The sequence below is a fragment of the Rhipicephalus microplus genome, chromosome 7 (genome assembly GCF_043290135.1).
Source record: "Rhipicephalus microplus isolate Deutch F79 chromosome 7, USDA_Rmic, whole genome shotgun sequence".
Lineage (NCBI taxonomy): Eukaryota > Metazoa > Arthropoda > Arachnida > Ixodida > Ixodidae > Rhipicephalus > Rhipicephalus microplus.
Genome location: NC_134706.1, coordinates 13,779,777 through 13,786,476, shown reverse-complemented (window position 1 = coordinate 13,786,476; position 6,700 = coordinate 13,779,777). Strand labels below are relative to the sequence as shown.

At 48.1% G+C, this 6,700-nt stretch overlaps 1 long non-coding RNA gene across 1 annotated transcript; it reads right to left on the bottom strand.

Moving 5' to 3' along the window:
* Positions 1-549: 549 nt before the first annotated feature.
* LOC142767290 (uncharacterized) lies at positions 550-1,529 on the bottom strand. Its single transcript, XR_012884807.1, has 3 exons — positions 1,339-1,529; positions 1,170-1,283; positions 550-874 (listed from the first exon to the last, which is right to left on the bottom strand). It is a non-coding gene; the product is annotated as an uncharacterized LOC142767290 (long non-coding RNA).
* Between the last annotated feature and the right edge of the window lie 5,171 nt (positions 1,530-6,700).

Genomic DNA, 6,700 nt, shown 5'->3' with positions numbered 1-6,700 from the left:
TGTGCTTGGACATTATTGCGCGTTGTTTTAATTAAATGCGGAACATCAAAAATGTAATATACCCGCTCACCATTAACTTCAAAAAAAGGCTTTGCTACAGTCACTCTTAGTTGGTTAGCGAGACTTACATTTGAACTGCCCTGGTCACAAATGACTGCTTTCACTGCAATATTAATGCTCCTAAGCTCCAAAATGAGTGACACCAGCAAGTTATGCATAACAGATGATGGTGTTGATGTGTGCCCTATAGTAAAAGCAACCGGTTGAACGCACTTTCTCGAAACACCAACAAGCAGAAAAACCAGTGCTCGATTAGCGATGGTTGAAGTGCGATGAGTGCCATCATCTGTAAAACCCTGGACAACGTCTCTTGAAGCATCATAGTACAAATTCTTTTTGAGTGCTATTTCGTCGAAAACTAAAGCGCACACTCGGTCCCGTTCATTCCAAGCATGAGTATTTGTTGCAATGGAAGTAAGGATTCCTGGAATTATGCCCGGAGTCATCTTTACATTAGCTAGCCACCTCCTTAATGAACGCCGGGAGGGCAAAGAAAGATATGGAGCCAGAAATCGGTATGCTCGCGGACCTCGGAAGTTTAAGTGAAGAGCGAATTTCTTGAACCACACGGGTAACCGCTTGCCCTTGCGTTTGGGCCTCAAGCGAACATGTGCAGAAAGAAGTTTAAAAACCTCCTCGGTGACGTGCGGTCGGATAACTTCAAGGGCCTTCGAAGTCGATGACGGTGCTCGGTGAGGCTGTCTCTGCAGTCTTTTGATAGTTTTCCGCTGTGCTGCTACTTTGGCTTGCAGATGTTTAATGGTTTGCTTGTACTTCATTGATGGAGACATTGTCACTGGCACACAGGAACGCACTACAATAAACAAAAAAATTGATGTAAAAGCAAAGAACAACTAATCCCATACGAGCACTTTCCTCGCTCTTTCAGACCCAAGGTGCACAACTTTCTGTGGTACAAAGTTTTCGATTCCACTACCTAAAAACAAACCATTCACAATGTTGACAATGCACAAAAAAATGAAAATCACTCAGAGCCCACCCTTACATTTTGTAAGTGCACACGTATTGTCCTTTTGAGGATAGTTTCCTCAGAATGTCCTAAACATAAAATAGCACATTAAAAACTGCTGCAATAAAAGCATAGTCACCATTATCTCTAAGGCACTCAGGCGTGGAGCTGTTGGCGGAGACGTCTTCTGGAGGGTCTTGTGAAGCTTGTTCAGTGCCTCGGACAGTGCTGTCGGAACAATCTTGCGAGCGGCCTGCGGAAGTCTCTATATCAATCCACTCTGGTATTAAAGTGAACATACAACTTACCGGCCACACAGGTTCCTTTTGTGACAGCTGAACGACTGGTTAAGGTTTTCTCCGGCAAGACGAATCAGCAGAAATTCTTTCACCAGCTACAAGGGAGCTGCCACCTGCAGAGGTTTGGTCAACAGTCAATTTGGGTAAAAAAAAAGAAATCGCGACACTGAACGCACCCTGTTCATCGGGGCACCTCAATGTGTGGGAGCCGCTATTTGAAGCCTCTACCGCAGGTCCTGAAGAAATGAAATTACGACAATGTGTCAGTAAGAGGCTTAAAATAACACAAACTGAAGCTCATCCGCACCTTGCAGTGCAGCTTCTGCAGCCATGTCACAGTCACTACATGAAGCGACGCTCAGAGAACCTGCATATATGTGCAGTTGGTACAAGTTACAAAGCTTGTAGCATGGGGAAACTTAAACAGCTCTTTCAAACGCATAAATTGGTCGAACGTGGAAGAAAAGAGACGGCACCAACTAGGAAACAAGTAATTTGTGATTTTTGGAATTATCAACAGTAGCAGCTTTCACTGATGAAAGGTATACGTACATGTGCACTCAGGCTTGAAGATAACGTGAAATAGCCCTTTAAAGTCTTTCAAAACAAGTTGCGCAGGTCCAGAGCATCAAAACATGACAGAAATGTAAAGCTGCTGTTAGGAAGGTAATAGCCCACAATTCACAGAGTTTAAGACTTTCCAAGTGTTACTTCTGTAGTGAGGTTTCTCCATCGGCTACAAAGATCTTCACAGTTAACTGTCGCCACTGATTCAATACAAGTGGCTGCTATTGCACATATTTGAGTTTCAGTCAATCACTTACATGGTGCAGCTGGTTGCACACTGGGAACAGCCATTCTTGTAAGCCTTGTGTGCCCAGGGTCCATGAAACTTTGAGCAGTAAAATGGTCGCTACAAACCCTGTACGTTGCGTACAATAGGCTGGCCGGCTTACTCAGGAGATCATCGCGTCCAGCATACTGCATCCATGCTTTCATCCTGCATTGGCAATGAACTATCAGCTGAAAGGGGAAGTGCTTGAATAGTGATTTTTTATTGTTACCCTCACTTAGCAAGTACGAACAGTAAGCCTACAGACATGCAAACCATACAAAAGCTTTAACACACCTGCCGTCCCGTGGTACGCGGAAGAAACTCGTCCCAGGCTTCTTGTGGGTTCTGCCATTGTTGAAGCACCACGATACACAGCAGTAGCTGCCGTAGCTTGGACCGCCGGACGGCATGGCTTCAGCGCGGTCTGAAAATGTTAGTAAGTGGATGCTTCGCTGTCAAATTACGAAAAAGATATGTGCACGTCATAAGTGTACCAGCAAACCCCTTTGAATGATTAGCTAACCGATGCACAATACAAAACCAGTGATACATCTCTGACCCATAAAACTCTGACTTACAAAGATATACGTCAAGACCACGAACAAAGATCAGAAGTTTCCAGGCCGCTATCCCTTGTAATGCAATGGTATCGCGGCCTGGAAACTTTAGAACACCTTCGTGCGTACGCAGTATCAGCAGTACATTGGGAAGAAAAATCGTAGTTGAAATTTGTGCGGTAAAATGATATTGGAAACGTAAAAAAAATTTGTGGGCAGCTTGCACTAGTGGCACAAGGCTAGCGAAGAAACGAAGATGATGGCCACTTGGCTAGTCCAGATTTGCCTCCGGCACACCAAGAATTATTCGTGTTCCGAGGCTTCGGGAAACGCGTCGTGAAGCATGCGAGGCCCAGCGAACTATTCTCAATATTTTGCACCGAGCCACCGAGCCTATGACCTAGCTGCCCAGCTATGCTCAGCGCACAGACGCTCGCGTCCGTGGCAGACGCAGCACGCGTCGCCTCGGCTTGACGCCGTGCCGCCTTTGCTATACTGCATACGTTGCACAATGTTCCCGTCTAACCGCCGCATAGAGCCACAAACTTTCTTTTTAGCGAACCTCCCAGTCCTTACAAGCGTCAGAAAAAGGTTACAACTGCGTGAATGAGACGCCACGTAAGAAACAAACTCGCACACACGAAGCGCAACGTGTGTGTGTGCATCTTTCTATGTTTGTTGCATGGTGTCTTTTTCGCGCAGGCGTAACCGTTTTCTGAAAAAAATGACCCAACAAGACCAACAACATGTCATTCAACAAGCTTCGCTTGAAAACGTGCCTCACCTGTTATCTCACGCACGAAAACGCCGACGCAGCCGACGTTGACGAAAGCGACGAATGCTTCTCGCCGTCAGTCATGCATGAGCTTGTCGCTGGGTAGATGGTGTTTATGACAGTACGGCTAAAGAAAAATAATCGCGTAAGGTGTGTTGAATAAATCGTTTTTATGTATAAAAAATACCAAATTTGGGCGTGTAATTATTAATTTGTGAAAACAATTTTGTTGCATTGATTATAACTGTGTTTTTTTTTTGCGCTTGCGCCCTCTGAAGTTTGGTGGGAGCACTAGTTCGTTACGTAGTCGTGACGCACTTCCTGAGGCCAGGTTTTGCCGAGTGTCCGCTCTTGTCTTCTTCTTTCTCTATGTCTGGAGGTCCGCGGGACGGCGTTTTGCCCTCTCATTGTGGAGTACGTAGTACTCTGATTGTTACGCTCCTATTTTTCACGAATGACTTAAGCACGGGGCTATTTCATAATTGCCTGTGCAGTGTTACCCTCCTTATTGGCACGGATGACTTAAGCATGGGGCTATTTAACAATATCCTGTGCAGTATTAGCCTGCACGAATGACTTAAGCACGAGGCTATTTCGTAATTGCCTGTGCAGTGTTAACCTCTCTATTTGCACGAATGACTCAAGCACGGGGCTATTTCATAATTGCCTGTGCAGTGCTTCGACAGCATGTGATGGAACTCGCCTCTCATTGTGCAGTCGGGCAATTTCATGGCGTAATTTTTTGTCAACACGGCCTCTTCAAGTGTGAGGCCAGTGGGACGGCTCTATGCTCTCCCAAAGTAGAGTACCTACCTAGTAGTCTAATTTCGTGCACTATATACTAAGGGAGAACAGGAAGCCATCCAGTTATTAGCGTGTCCCGTATGAGCAGGTTTTACGAGTTGCAAATTTCGGTGACGGTGGCAACCCGGGGCGGACGAGTGACCAGATGTGTGGATGACCAGAAACGCGGTCCTCGGAGGTGATCCGGTTGACATGCATACGTATTTGTGCGCGCCTCTCTCGATTGTGGGCTTCGTGGCGATCAGCCGTTTCTGATATCGCAATCTGATATTTTAAGGCCTACTGTCACCCTAGATTCATCCCAAGTCGCTGTGTTTGCATCCACGTTGCCCCATTTCATTCGTGTCGTATCAACGCTTGACCGCTACTCTTGCCTGTAGCAACTGCTTGCCTGTAGCAACTGTGGTGTTCAGGGTTGCGTTGGTAAGTAAGTACGTGTATTATGGTCAAATCATCGACATGGAGGGAGGAAAAAGTGAGGAGGGGTCCTTACGTAATCTGAAATAAATAAAAAAGGAAAGGAAGAAGAAAAAATAAAGTAGGAAAGAAACAAAGCACGACAGGCTCGCACTCTCCAAGCTTCCACTATTAAACGGATAGCACGAAAGACAGAAAAGGAGGACACAATGTGTTCTTTTTGTTGTCTTTAGCGCTACGTTTTATAATGAAATATTACTGAGAAGTGTATCTTGCTGAGCAACTCGTCCAACAAGATACCCTTCCCAACGCTATGCTTCGCTTGCCCTCCACTCTCCCCAATTTTTCTCGTATGAAGAAGGTTCCAGAATTTTTTTTCCGGTTCCATCGCGGTTCTATCGCTTACCAGGCGCCTTCTCGTGGCACGAGTCATGGTTAATTGCAATTCGGAAAGAATAATCTACCATAACGTGACGTATAGGCAGCTGTTTCTCTTTGTTGTTCCCGTAAATGATTTCTTCATTCAACTCCATGGTGTGCTTACTGGAGTGCTCTCGGTGGACGATGGACCTTGTGCCTCGTCGCTTCCTACTGGTACACCGGAGCCGGGCGACCCTGCCGAGACGTCGGTGGCCAGTGGGCGTTGAGACCTTCACCGGTTGGTGGCGTGCACGCGGCCGCTAAGGTCTTTGGCGTCGTGACGGTGCAACATGAGTCCTCCTCGGTGGTCTGTCACTGCTACGTGAAAGCTGGTGGTGGTCGTCTCTACGCGCCTACCACTTGAGCTTCCGGCTTCGCGCACGGCTGAAGCCAGTAGCATCCAGTTGGAACTGGCCGCCAGGCATATGGTGGCGGCCAGCAGGACGGCGCCGACCAGGAGCGCGGCGGTGCAGGCCCAGAATAGGGAACGCCCGGTCTTCCGGCCCTTGGCAGAAAAAAAGGAAAGGGCGAATTTACGAATGCACACACTGCTTGAGAACCGTTGCATGAAAAAAAAATGCTCACGGGTTCCCTTATGTATTCGTATAGGACAACGCGAAGACGAAATGCATTTTTAAGAAGCGATACATCTGTGACTCACGTATGTAACATGCGTACGTGCGTCCGTACGAACGCCCTGCAACGCGTTCCCTTTGCCGCAGGTGTTGGAGCGGCGCCAAGTACGTCAAGTCGTAGCTGCGAGTTAACGTCACGCTCCTCTCCCACGGTTCCCTTGCAGGTGCGCGTGGACGCCACTCTTTCCCTCAGCCGCAGCATGTTCGCCGGAGCGCCCGCAGCTGCCAGCTCCTCCGCCCGCACGCAACACAGTTATCTCTCGCTTCACCCTCTTCACCGCCCGCAACGCTCAAACGCACGTTGAGTGGCAACCCTCTTTCGGCTCGTTTATATGCGATAAAACTTACACGAAACCCAACCCGCCTCCCGTGTCTTGGCGTTTCAAAGAAACGTTTACTCGAGTAAATACTACACCGAGTTTCGCTTCAAAACGTTTTTCCAGCACCCGCGTCGATGCCCATTTCAACCGGCTCGACCCCGTGTAACCGCTCATGCTTCGCATCCAATCAGGGTTCTGTTGTGTTCTGGGGTTTCGGTTTCGATTTGACATGTGAGGATGCCAGGGGGCGCCGCTCTGGCATCCGGGAATTCAAGGCGACTGTAAAATAAAAGGAGTGTGTGTTGGGTAACCGTAGAGTGCGGTTGTGTGCTTTTCTTTCGGCGCTACGCGCCAACCCGCGTGTTCGGGCTGGTCGATGTCCCCGCCGGCCGTGTACGTCTCCACCGGCCGTCTTCTTCTTCTGCTTCGTCGGGACCAGCCAGCCCCCAACACAGCAATGGCGACGAGGACATGTAAGAACCCGTTTCGTTCTCCGTGTTCTTTTTCTTGCTTCTAATGGACCTACCCGGCTAACCCTAGACGCTCTTTGTTCTTAGCAAGGTGGCTACTGCGTGCTGCGTCGCTTCATTTCTTCATTCAGCTACTCT